The sequence below is a fragment of the Labrus bergylta genome, chromosome 7, assembly GCF_963930695.1.
Source record: "Labrus bergylta chromosome 7, fLabBer1.1, whole genome shotgun sequence".
NCBI lineage: Eukaryota > Metazoa > Chordata > Actinopteri > Labriformes > Labridae > Labrus > Labrus bergylta.
This window is the reverse complement of record NC_089201.1, coordinates 33,251,254-33,265,463: the sequence shown is the minus strand read 5'-3', so window position 1 is coordinate 33,265,463 and position 14,210 is coordinate 33,251,254. Positions and strand designations below refer to the sequence as shown.

The window sequence follows — 14,210 nt, the reverse complement described above, 5'->3', positions numbered from 1 at the left end:
GGTCTGTGATGATGACGTGTGACCAAGGGGCGGGGTCTGTGATGATGACGTGGACTAAGGAGCGGGGTCTGTGATGATGACACGTGACTGTGGATGAATGTGATGGATTAATGAAACATGAAACATGAAATATGAACAGAACTTTATGAAACCTGAAACTTATGTGATACTAATGGAAATAAAAGGTATATCAGCATTATATCACCACAGTCCTCTGAGTGAAGAGAGTTAGTCCATGTACAGGATCTAAGAGGTCAAAATGCTCCAGTCACACATTGAAGATCAACTCTATTAACAATAGTTGATCTTCATACTACAAGTGTTTTTTCACCTCCTCATGCTCCTTATGAGTTGGTGAAGCTGTGCCAGAAAATGGCGCTCTGATTCTTCAGTACATACACAGTTATACCGAGTGCACCCACATATTGATCAGGAAGGGTAAACTCACTTCTGGATTCACATCAGTGACTGATTAACAATATTCAGAAGAGTGCTGGAGTTTTATTCCTCGGATGGTGAAGGGAGGACCCTCCTACGCCTATCTCTGATTGGTTAGTACACACTGACTGAATGATAATAAGAGCAGACTTTGTCACCGTTTATATCAGAGACACCACAGAGTCAGGAGATGTTGTGGATAATAATACTTGAAGAGACAATCCCCCTGTGAGGTGGCTGATGTGCACGGGGTTTGATAAACAGCAAAGGGGGCGGGGCTTATGGGACAGGGCTGACGACATCCTGGTTCTAGATGAACTGTCATTTGTTTTGATAGTGGGCCAAGAAACACATCAACAATCTCTCCTACTGGGTTTGTATGATGTAGTCTACAGGGGAGGGGACATTTAGGTGAACTTTCAATAAGAATCAGTCCTGGTGGTCACCACAGAAACTGGAGCTTTCTCTGGGCTCTCTCTCAGAGTTGTTTTTTCGTTGTTTGCAAAATAATATTTAATCTTTTGTCAGTTTATGAATTTGTTGTTTATTGCCGGTAACATGTAGTTGACTGCATCTCCAGTCATTTTTCAAAACCTCCTCAAACACCACCTGTTCACCAAAGCATTCAGCCTCATCTAACACTCCCCCCAGCTGATCACCCACTTCCTTTCTCCTTCATTTGTTTGTCTCTTGTTGTCTCCCATTATGCCCCCCCCCACCCCCACCCCCACACTTTGTAAAGCGTCCTTGGGTTTCATGAAAGGGGCTATATAAATCTAAGTTATTATTATTATTATTATTACTTTCACCACCTTGTGGTCAACTGTAATAGTACTTGATCATCACAGGTGTATGTCTCGGTTCCGGTGCCTTTCTGTGCCGACCGTCTGCCAGGAGATTTTCTTCAGCCACTCTAATTCACACATACTCTGTGCGCGCCGCGGTCCGTCATTGCACTGTTTCGCTCTGTCGGACGGCTCGCGCCCATTCACACTGGATCTGTTTCTGGGACGTCAGCGTAGTGGAGTGCACCCATGACACATCACAGGAGAACTACAAGATCCCGCGGAAATAAAGAGAAAAACATGCAAACAACATGTTGCTTTGTCTTTCTGAGGATGCATTGTTGTTAATTCAGTTCCTGTTTTGACGTAATGTTGATAAAGTGATGAAAAATACGATCGCGAGTCCATATATTGTGTTTTATTTTGAAATTGATCGGATGTTCTGTGTGTTTCCTTGTCTGACTTCCTGTCCGGGCTGTCATTTTCTGTCCAGTTTGACGCGTTCCTGCAGCGTACTCCGGTGAAAATAGACTCGCTGCGTATTTGAAACGGTGCAGAGCGTAGTGCCGTTGGTGACACGCGCTGGAGACGGACCGCAGCGCGCTCTGTGTGAACACAATGATTCAGCTCAGCTCTGATGTTGTCCGCAGTCAGAGCTCTCCCTCTTAAATCCTCCATCATAGCAGATGTAAAGTTTTGCTGGCGGTGGTGTCCTGCAGCAAAGACCCTGTTCTTTCAGTCATTTGTGCGCCTTGAGTTGGCCTGCCTCCACGTTACTTTGAGGCAGACTGTTCACTGTTATTCTGCTCCCTCTGCTATGTCTCCTGGTGCTGAATATTTGTTTAATGTGTTCAATTTCCGTGTTAACGTTAGTGAGACCACAAGCTCACGACTGGAGGAGCCATGCAGGCTGAAAACAAAGTCAAATATTGATGATTTCCGGACACGTGCAGCCTAATCTAATCCTGGACCCGTTGACATTAGAACTCATAATATGGAGGGAGACTCAGGTTTTAATACTCCTGCTGAGTTTAAAGCACGGACTGGACTTGTTTTTATTCATTTAAATGTGCGTAATTTAATCTCTAAACTTCATAAGATGATGTTAATCATAATAATAATAATACATTAGTTTTATATCGCGCTTTTCTGAAAACTCAAAGACGCTTTGACTAAAAAGCTCTCAGGTTTGCATCCGCAGACCTGAGAGTGCGGGTTGGAGTGTGTCAGTGGAGGAGCTCAGACAGGTAGGGGGGAGGCAGGTTGTGGAGGGCTTTGTAAGTGAGGATGAGGAGCTTGAAGTGGATACGCTGGGGGATGGGGAACCAGTGGAGGTCATGAAGAACGGGGATGATGTGGTCTAGGGCATGGGGGTGATGGGGTCTAGGGCATGGGGAGCCAGTGGAGGTCATGAAGAACAGGGGTGATGTGGTCTAGGGGATGGGGGGCCAGTGGAGGTCATGAAGAACGGGGGTGATGTGGTCTAGGGGATGGGGGGCCAGTGGAGGTCATGAAGAACGGGGGTGATGTGGTCTAGGGGATGAGGAGCCAGTGGAGGTCATGAAGGACGGGGGTGATGTGGTCTAGGGCATGGGGAGCCAGTGGAGGTCATGAAGAACGGGGGTGATGTGGTCTAGGGCATGGGGAGCCAGTGGAGGTCATGAAGAACGGGGGTGATGTGGTCTAGGGGATGGGAGCCAGTGGAGGTCATGAAGAACGGGGGTGATGTGGTCTAGGGCATGGGGAGCCAGTGGAGGTCATGAAGAACGGGGGTGATGTGGTCTAGGGGATGGGAGCCAGTGGAGGTCATGAAGAACAGGGGTGATGTGGTCTAGGGCATGGGGAGCCAGTGGAGGTCATGAAGAACGGGGGTGATGTGGTCTAGGGGATGGGAGCCAGTGGAGGTCATGAAGGACGGGGGTGATGTGGTCTAGGGCATGGGGGTGATGTGGTCTAGGGGATGGGGGGCCAGTGGAGGTCATGAAGGATGGGGGTGATGTGGTCTAGGGGATGTGGAGCCAGTGGAGGTCATGAAGAACAGGGGTGATGTGGTCTAGGGCATGGGGGGCCAGTGGAGGTCATGAGGAACGGGGGTGATGTGGTCTAGGGGATGGGGGGCCAGTGGAGGTCATGAAGGATGGGGGTGATGTGGTCTAGGGGATGGGGGGGCCAGTGGAGGTCATGAAGAACGGGGGTGATGTGGTCTAGGGTATGGGGGTGATGTGGTCTAGGGCATGGGGAGCCAGTGGAGGTCATGAAGAACGGGGGTGATGTGGTCTAGGGGATGGCAGCCAGTGGAGGTCATGAAGGACGGGGGTGATGTGGTCTAGGGGATGGGGAGCCAGTGGAGGTCATGAAGGACGGGGGTGATGTGGTCTAGGGGATGGGGGGCCAGTAGAGGTCATGAAGGATGGGGGTGATGTGGTCTAGGGGATGGGGAGCCAGTGGAGGTCATGAAGAACAGGGGTGATGTGGTCTAGGGGATGGGGGGCCAGTGGAGGTCATGAGGAATGGGGGTGATGTGGTCTAGGGGATGGGGAGCCATTGGAGGTCATGAAGAACAGGGGTGATGTGGTCTAGGGGATGGGGGGCCAGTGGAGGTCATGAGGAATGGGGGTGATGTGGTCTAGGGCATGGGGAGCCATTGGAGGTCATGAAGAACAGGGGTGATGTGGTCTAGGGGATGGGGGGCCAGTGGAGGTCATGAAGGATGGGGGTGATGTGGTCTAGGGGATGGGGGGCCAGTAGAGGTCATGAAGGATGGGGGTGATGTGGTCTAGGGGATGGGGAGCCAGTGGAGGTCATGAAGAACAGGGGTGATGTGGTCTAGGGGATGGGGGGCCAGTGGAGGTCATGAGGAATGGGGGTGATGTGGTCTAGGGGATGGGGGGCCAGTGGAGGTCATGAGGAATGGGGGTGATGTGGTCTAGGGGATGGGGAGCCATTGGAGGTCATGAAGAACAGGGGTGATGTGGTCTAGGGGATGGGGGGCCAGTGGAGGTCATGAGGAATGGGGGTGATGTGGTCTAGGGGATGGGGAGCCATTGGAGGTCATGAAGAACAGGGGTGATGTGGTCTAGGGGATGGGGGGCCAGTGGAGGTCATGAAGGATGGGGGTGATGTGGTCTGTGGAGCAGGAGTGTGTGAGGAGACGAGCAGCGGAGTTCTGGATGATGACGTTATTGTTTTATCATGGTGGAGGTTCTGGACTAAGACATTGGTATTGAGGGTTTTAATGTCTTTAGGACTGATCGACCTAACAGGGGAGGAGGTGTTGCTGTTTATGTAAAAACTAAGTTTCATGTGAAAGTCGTTTTCTTAGGAAGCTGTTTGAATTCCTGACACCTTCAGCAGTCAGTGATGCACTTCCCTCCTTAATGAACCTCATATCAAAAGTAATTAGTAATGAAATTGTTCTTATTGGTGATTTTAATTTGAACTGGTTGACTCCAGTGTCTGACGATTTGAAGGCACTTAGTGTTGGTAATCTGAAATGTCCTGATAAATCATCTTTGATTGATCATATTTTAACTCATGTTCCTTGTGTCCATCTTTGTAAATGATATCATTGACCACTGTGCTAATGCCACAGAAATCCAAACCATGGATGATTTTAAAAAGAAATATGAAGCGTTTTTTGATGATCTTGTTGCCTTTGACAGGGTGAAAATTAATCTTATTGATGATGTTGAGAGTGCATGGTTTTGTGAGTATTATTGATAAACATGCTCCTTTAAAAAGGTGCAGGGTAAAAGGTTGTTATACAGCATGGTTTACTCCTGATTCATCCAGGTTACTGCATGAACACAATGTAGCCCGGCCTTAACTCTGATTGGTTGCTTTTTAGACAACTGCAGAACACTTGTACAGTATCGATCAAAAAAGCTCAAGCTGAGCATTTCCTCAGTGAAACTTCCGGTCAACTTCACAATCCAAGGCTGTTCTGGAAGACTATAAAGTCCTAATCTGGATATGAATGAATGGACAAGAAAAAATAGAGACATTTTTATATTTTACTGGTTCAGACTTAAACGTTTAAGTGTGTGTGTGTGTGTGTGTGTGTGTGTGTGTGTGTGTGTGTGTGTGTGTGTGTGTTTGTGTATAGAGAAGACCACAGAGACGTCATTGGTAAGAATTGAGTCCTTAATTATTGTAGCTGTTGAGCATAATCCTGTTAGATGATGCATGGTAAAATAAGAAATGCTCCACAGGTGTTCATTGAGTTGTGTGCAGTCTTAATTGGTTGTAATTGACTGTGCAGCTTGTTACTTTAGTATTTGTTTGTTTAGATCATTTAAAATGGTTTAATAGTTACACACAATGGTTTAAGGAGCTTTTGGCATGGTTCATGCTCTTGTTATTTATATTTAGATCAGAATCAGAATCAGAAATACTTGATTAATCCCAGAGGGAAATTCGGTCGTTACAGTTGCTCCAAAATATGCAATATAGCAGTAGAAATATAGTAATAAAAATATTAATCAAATAGAATAGGAATATAAGTAAGGTTTCAATAATAGGTAGAATAAATATTTACATGTAATAAGAGTCAGATGGAATATATAAACACATTTTCAAGATTATTACACTGTTTTCTTCAATATTGCACTTTGTTATCCCTTTGTTGGAAAGGTTCATTTGAGAACCTTTGGGTAAATTTAGTTGCACTAGACTTCTTTGGATGTTTTCAAGTATTTTAACTACAATCTATTTAGTTAAATTGGAGCATTAACTTATTGAATAGGGTAATTTAAATAATGATTAATGAAGCTGTTTGTTTAAAGTAATTAATAGATTAATTTGAAGTTCAATAATGATTAATGCTTTAGTTATTTATTTAAAACAATTAGTAATGATGGAAAGCAGATGAAATATGGAATGCTGATTATTATTTACTCTGTTTAAATGAAAGGAATTAAATTCTACATTTGTTAATCAAGAGATATATTGTGTTAAAGTTAAGCTCTTGAGTAAATGAACTTGTTCATAAGATATAACATGTCTCTTTATTGTTTAAGGTTTACAACCTACTCCTACTCATTGTAATCGTAAAGGATTGTTTTGAGAACTGTATAAATAAATCCATGGAACGGAAGTCAAGTTGTCCAGCGTCCTCTGTCACCTTGTTCGGGCAGACATTTTCACACACACCAGAAAGTAACTTGACAGTTGTAGAGCTTCACCCTTGCACTGTCAAGGATTCTCAAAATGTTGCTGACAAAGCCACAATGCTCAATTTATTCATTGAGCACTTTATTGCCTCTTAAACAATAACATATAGTGTTCCAGAAACTACATCCCCTGTCGGTTCAGGAAACTGTTCCTCATTTATGTAGTGTTAGTCCAGTTACTGTTTCTGAGGTGAACAAAGGCCTCAAACTTCAAGAAACAAAGAAACCATCAGGCCCAGATAATTTATCAATTTTTAAAGTTAGCTGCTGAATTTAGTGCATCACCTTTAATTTATCCGTTTAATCTTTCTTTGGTCTCCAAAGGAATTCCCCTTGTTTGGAAATATCCTCTTGTGTCAGTAATGAAACTTTGGCTGCAGAGTTTAATGTTAATCATCACAGTGACACTAAAGACTGTCTGTCTGCCTGTTGTCTGTGTGTGTGTGTGTGTGTGTCTGTCTGTGTGTCTGTCTGTCTTGTGTGTCTGTCTGTCTGTCTGTCTGTCTGTCTGCCTGTTGTCTGTGTGTGTGTGTGTCTGTCTGTCTGTGTGTCTGTCTGTCTTGTGTGTCTGTCTGTCTGTCTGTCTGTCTGTCTGTCTGTCTGTCTGTGTGTGTGTGTGTGTGTGTGTGTGTGTGTGTCTGTCTGTATGTGTGTCTGTGTGTCTGTGTGTTTGTCTGTCTGTCTGTGTGTCTGTCTGTCTGTGTCTGTGTGTCTGTGTGTCTGTCTGTCTGTGTGTCTGTGTGTCTGTGTGTGTGTGTGTGTCTGTCTGTCTGTCTGTCTGTCTGTGTGTGTGTGTGTGTGTGTGTGTGTGTGTGTGTGTGTGTGTGTCTGTCTGTCTGTCTGTCTGTCTGTCTGTCTGTGCTTCTGTCTGTTGTCTGGTTTAGTTCATTAAAAAAAGTTTGCCAATAAAAAATGTTTGAAATAGTTTTCTTTTTATTTAAATGTTTTATTTCAAACTATCAGCTGTTTCTTATTTAAAACTGTTTTCATTACAATCAAGTCTCTTTTAATCTCTTTTATTTCTAATGTTTTATTTTGTAACTCTGGTTTGTCCTCCCCTACAATAAAGATGATACAGTATGTATTTATACTGTGGTCTGAATCCGCCCCCTGCTGGCTCAGCTGTGGATGAACAGTTCTTTTTTTATATTACAGATAAATAGCACCATCTGCTGGATTACATCAGTAATGACAGGTGTATAGATGGTTCGAGAACAGAGACTCATATAAACTGTACAGTTATATTTGTGTTGTTTAAACGTTATGTTTGAAGTGAATCTTACAGGATCAGATAAACAGCACCATCTGCTGGACGATCACAGTAATGACAGGTGTATTCAAATTCAAATACATTTTTTTTTTATTTGTCCCCGGGGGGCAATTCTAAGGCACACAGAGCAGTAAATTAACAACAGTGCAGGTAGACGAAACATTTTAAACCTAAAATATAAAGTGTCAATTTAAATACAACTTAAAGCTTAAACTTAAAATACAAAATATAAAAAGAGTAGATATAAGCGGACAGTGATCGGACAAACAGATGTAAACAGGTGTATAGATGGTTAGAGAACAGAGACTCATAAACTGTACGGTTATATTTGTGTTATTTTATAAACATTATGTTTGAAGTGAATCTAACACGATCAGATAAACAGCACCATCTGCTGGAGGATCACAGTAATGACAGGTGTATAGATATCAGACTCTCATGAACTTGAAGCAGTGTTTTATAATTCCTCCACATTAACGGTATCTGATGCAAAGCAGCTGCCTGAAAAGAAAAGTGTGTGACATCAGGTGTGCTCCATGTAACACACATACATGTTTATTACAACATGTGATTCATTCAGTGTCTGTCATGAAGCCACGAACTTGAACTTCTCTAGACAGGGACCCTGCTCTTCAGAGGAGACAGGACGATGAGGATGTTCGGTGGTGCTGCTCCTGTGGTGACCGGCAGCTCGTCGTGTGTTTGTCCTCCGTTCGTCTTGTATTTATAAGCGTTTTTCTCAGGTGCTTTTTTGATGTCATCTGGAGTCCAACAGAGATCCAATTTGTTGCTTGTCTGCACGAGTTGGAGATTTTATCAACCAAAAATATATTTAAGAAGTAATTTATCCCAAGAGCAGTAAACATCCTTAATCTTACAACATGACTGAGCTATGCTGTGAACTGATTTTTAATGTGTAAATGTAGCTGCCTGAATGGTTTTATATACTCCATCAAGGGTGTATACAAATGAAAGGCTGGCCCTGCCCTCGGATCCTCTGACCACAATACTGTGCATCTTCTGCCGGTTTACAAGACTGTGTTGAGGTGAGAGAATGTGCAGAAACGAGAGGTGAAGGTCGGGAATGAGGATGCCTCTCTTGCCCTGGAGAGGTGCTTTGGTCAGTGTTTACTAAAATGTCTGATAATATTGATGAGCTAACTGATGTTGTGTGTAGCTACATTTCCTTCTGCAAAGACACGGTTAGTCCTACAAAAGTGATCAAGTTATTCCCTGATAGGACAGCTCTCAGAGGTCTGTTTCTTAAAAGTAGAAATGCATTTAATGATGGCAACACCACTGAGGTTATAGAAATTAGAAAGGAACTCTAAAAAAGCTAAATTAAGGTATAAAGACAAAATTGAAGCTGAGCTAGGGAGTGATAATCTAAGGGAGGCCTGGTGTGGTATGAAACACATGACAGGCACTGAGAAATGCAATAAGACGATTCGTCTTTCTGGGTTTAACTCTGACAAGCAACTGGCTGAAGAGCTTTTGTCAGAGATCGGTATAGCCTACTTGAGAATCGATAAAATCCAGTCTCATCAGCCGGTTAACCTGTTTTGTGTTTGCAGGCTCCCTTGTCTCCTCCGGGCTGTCCTCCTCCACCCTGGGGCCTCGGTTATACAACTATGAAGATCACCGGGTCACCCACACTAACTGTATTCACCTGGATCATCATATGCTTCATATTCCACCCAGTGAGACCGATACTCCAGTACACAGGGGCGGAACTTTTCCAACTGGTGTTACACCTTCACCTGGACATCACTCGTCATCCTCGTTGTAAATACATCCACCGTGGGTCCCGACGCAGCTTCAAGTGTGATGACACAAAACCTGATCTGATCCTTCTGGTCTTCCAATCCACTTCCTACAAAGAAATCTGGACGGACTGCTGACCACAGCGCGCCAGCTTCCCCAGCTAGGTTGGCTAGCGTCAAACACGCTAACACGCTCAGCTTCGGGCTATTTAATACCCGCTCGCTTACCAACAAATGTCTGATGCTCTATGATCTTATCAACGATCGTAAGTACGATTTCTTTTGTCTAACTGAGACGTAGCAGCAGCCTAATGACTTTTCCAAACTCAATAAAACTGCTCCCTTCAACCCTGTGACCCCCCTCGTTCCATCTATTTCCGTAACGTCAAGAACATTGATTTACCTGCTCTTACGCATAGACTTGATAATCAATTTAACAACTCCTGAATTGGTTTCCCACTACAATGATGGACTTCATACTGTAGTATCCTGGATGATGTTGCTCCCTTAAAGACTCGGACTGTTTCCTTTTCCCACTCTGCCCCCTGGTTCACCCCTGAATTGCGACTCCTGAAAACCAAAGGTCGTCGCCTGGAACGCTTAAACTCGAAAACTGGCCTCACTGTTCATAAAAACATGTATGATGATCACATTCGGGTGTACAAAGACGCTCTCTCAACTGCCAAATCCGCTTATTTTGCGATCAGGTCGGGTGAAGGGAACACAAGAACTCTGTTCTCCACTGTAAACACCATCCTGCAACGCACCTCACATGTACTCCACTGCCCTCTCTAACACCCTCATGTCAATTACCTGTTTGAAGAACTCCAGTCTGGTTTCCATCCCCTTTATAGCACTAAGACAGCCCTGGTGAAAATCACAAAGGATCTTCTGATGGCAGCTGACTCTGGACTCTTAACAATACTCATCCTCCTTGACTTAAGTGCAGCTTTCGTCACCATCTCTCATCTCACCCTCCTGGTCAGACTAGCTTCTATCGGATTCACTGGTACCTCCCTCACCTGGTTCAAGTCATATGTTTCCGGTCGCTCTTAATTTGTCCAACTCCAAAACTTAAGGTCGCATCTCTCCCCAGTCACTACCGGTGTTCCTCAGAGCTCTGTCTTGAGCCCTCTCCTCTTTATCCTCTACCTCCTCCCTCTCGGCCACATTTTCAGGAAATTTGGTATCCACTTTCACTGCTACGCGGATGACACCCAGCTCTACCTGTCTTCCAAGCCCAACTCTGTCCTCCCACCTTATTCCCTCTCCGACTGCCTCCTTGAAGTTAAATCCTGGTTTTCTTATAATTTTCTGAAACCCTATAGCAAAAAAACTGAAGTTCTCCTGGTTGGCTCCAAATCCACTCTGGCCAAATCTGACATTTCCTCAATAACGATCAACGACTCCACAGTCCCTCCCTCCCCCCAAGTAAAGAGCATGGGTGTCATCCTCAACAGCACTTTATCCTTTGAAGCCCACATCAATAATGTCACCCGGTCATCATATTTCCACCTGTGCAACATCAACCGCCTCCGCCCGTCTCTCACACCTCACAGCACCGCCATCCTTGTCAATACCCTGGTCACCTTCCGTATCGACTACTGCAACTCTCTCCTCTCTGGTCTACCTCTCAAACGTCTCCTTAAACTTCAACTGGTCCAGAACTCAGCTGCCCGGATCATCACCAGAATCCCCTCCACAGAACACATCACTCCGGTCCTTCAACAACTCCACTGGCTCCCTGTCAAATACCGCATTGATTTTAAAATTCTCCTTCTCACTTTCTCACCTTTCTGATCTCCTGCATACCTACACACCCTCCCGGACCCTCTGTTCGGCCTCCTCCATGCTCTTCACCACACCTTCTTTCCGCTTATCATCTTTGGGGGCTCGCAGACCCTGTCTCTGGAACTCTCTCCCCACCTTCAAATCACACCTCAAAACACACCTTTTTATAATAGCTTTCTCTCTCTAACCACGCCCTTCTTTCTATTGCTCTGTTTGTTTTTGTTTATATGTAGTTGATTGTGTTCTTGTTTTCATTCACGGTTTTCTTTCTATATAAGGTGACCTTGAGTGACATGAAAGGCGCCCAAAATAAAATGCATTATTATTATTATTATCATAAATGCCCAGTCCAGAAATTAATAAGTTCTGTCAGGTGTGACGGTAGTTTTTCTGTGAGAGCTTTATAGATAAAAAGATGCCAGTGCATATCAAGTCTTTCTATGAGAGATGACCACTGTAGCATGTCCTGGACATGCAAAAAGGGGTGAATAACTTTACTATAGCTAACGGAAGCTCACCACACATTAGTTAACTAGACTATTCTTTCCTAGAACTAAATGAGAGCTTACTCCCTACCAACCTGCTAGTCTACTCTTTCCTAGTGGAAGGAGCTACGCAAAATTACTCCTCTAACACCCTTTGGAGGACAGATGAACAAGTTATAATCACAGCCCCAGGATTATCTGCCTAACATTCATTTCTAGGATAATTAGATTCAAGGATAACCCCTGGTATAGGACTCTAAATTACCCCCCGGAGAGGGAATAACTGTGAACTTCCCCCGCTAGGATGTTAGGTGTGTATGAAGTGTGTAATATAAATCAGTAAGACAAATGTGCCGTGGTGTGACTGCTCAAAACTTACCTTCCGAGGTTCACGAGGTCCTTAAAGGGAACTTCCAGTTTCTGATTTCAGTCAGAAAATGATTTCAAAAAATACAAAAACAGTTAAAGTAAAAGATATAAAAAATGGAAAAGGTAAACAAAACTCAAAGACCAAACCTAAACCTGTGAGTGTAGACACTTGAGGTTTTAAAAGATCTTGGCTCAGAGACTAAGTCCCAAAATGGGATTTCAAAAGTCAGAGTGACGTGGATTTGTTTTGCAAAGCAAAAAGGAACCCCGATCAGATTTTCTACAGGGTTTTTATAGCAAAAAAGTCTCTCTTTTTTCAAGATCCTGTAACACCTCAACAATGCACGTTCACAGAAACGTGATGCATACACAGGTCATGCCAAGTTCATGACATAGGTAATACCAAGTTCATATGTGGTTTCAGCTCGAAGACCGTGAAGCGAGCAGATACTCATCCGCTGTCTGACCAGGGCTCAGAAAATCAGCAGAGACACCTCCCACCCCCACCAAGGACTGTTTTCACTGCTGGACTCTGGAAAGAGGTTCCGCAGCCTCCGAAGCAGAACTTCCAGGTTCTGTAACAGCTTCTTCCCACAGGCCATAAGACTTTTGAACACGAAAAAATAATCCCTCCATTCCCCCTCAAACCCCCACACAGGACTACCTCACTGGACTGTAAAATACAATATAACGTGCAATATATTTATCTGTATAGTATTTTTACTCATAGTTTTTCTTTTTATATCTATTTATATCTGCACCTTATTTTTATTTTTTATATGTAAATACATGCTGCTGTTTTTATCCTGCACTACAATGAGCCAAATGCAACGAAATTTCGTTCTTATCTGCACTGTAAAGTACAAGTTTGAATGACAATAAAGAAAGTCTAAGTCTAAGTCTAAGTCTAAGTCTAAGAAGCGCTGATACTCAGAAACGCTATACGCCTACGAGCTCCTATGTAGTTTTGCTTCAGTGTATGGCACACTTATCTTGACCTCACAGGAGCGTAGGCACTACGAGTGTGTGTAAGTTTAACAGGAAATGTTGAAAGCAGAAAAAGGTTATGACTTTATGACCTATGTATTAAATGATGAAAGAAATAAATGATAATAAAAGGAAAAAACAAAAACAAATTCAACAATTGCATAACTCTTTCTGATCTTTCAACACCACCCAACCTTGTTTTACAAGATACAATGATGTGTATCATAGGGGTCACCAGTAGTAAATCTTAACCCAGAGTGGTAGACAGAGTCGAGACGTTTAAGCATTGTGGAAGGGGCATGCCTAAAAATAATATCACCACAGTCCAAGACTGACATAAAAACAGACCCCACAACCCTCTTCCTACAGAACATTGGAAAAACAATTTTATTTCTGTAGAAATAAAAAAAGATTTTACCTGAGTCTTCCTAAAAGATTATTAATGTGGAAGTTGAATGTCAGTCTTTCATCAATCCACATGCAAAGATATTTATTTTCTGTGACTCTCTCAATCATTAGCCCATTTCTGGCAACTATCTTGATATCGTTTTTGTTAGTTTCTGTAGCTCTCGAGAAAAGCATACATTTAGTTTTGTCAGCATTGAGGACTAATCGCAGGTAATTTAGCATATCCTGCAGCACATTAAAAGACTGCTGCAATTGTTTGGCTGCAAGTTGTACCGGGTCAGCCGCACAATATAGAACTGTGTCATCAGCATAAAGATGGGCATCACAGTTTAATTGAGACGGCACAATATTGTTTATGTATGTAGTAAATAAAACCAGGCCTAAAATTGGGCCTTGTGGAACACCTTTTGTTACTGTTAAAATATCGGAACATTAGCTTCCTTGTTTTACAGATTGTTGTCTATCAGAGAGATAACTCCTGAACCAATTACATGCAATGTCACTGAAACCAATATTACACAGTCTTTGCAGGAGCAGGGTATGATTCACACAATCAAATGCCTTAGTTAAATCAAAAAAGAGTGCCATGCAGTGCTGTCTTTTATCTAAAGCAGAGATAATGTAACTACAGTACTGCCTGTTGTACAGTTTTCCTATTGTAAAATCTGACTGATATTGTTACATGTCTGGACATGCATAAAGGGGTGAATAACTTCATATACCTATGAAGGGATTATAAAGAC

General features: G+C 43.3%; 1 protein-coding gene across 9 annotated transcripts in view; it reads left to right on the top strand.

Annotated features, from left to right (window-relative positions):
- Window positions 1–14,210, top strand: part of LOC136179750 (NLR family CARD domain-containing protein 3-like) — a 497,803-nt gene that overhangs the window by 136,386 nt on the left and 347,207 nt on the right. The gene's annotated exons all lie outside the window — the stretch shown is intronic.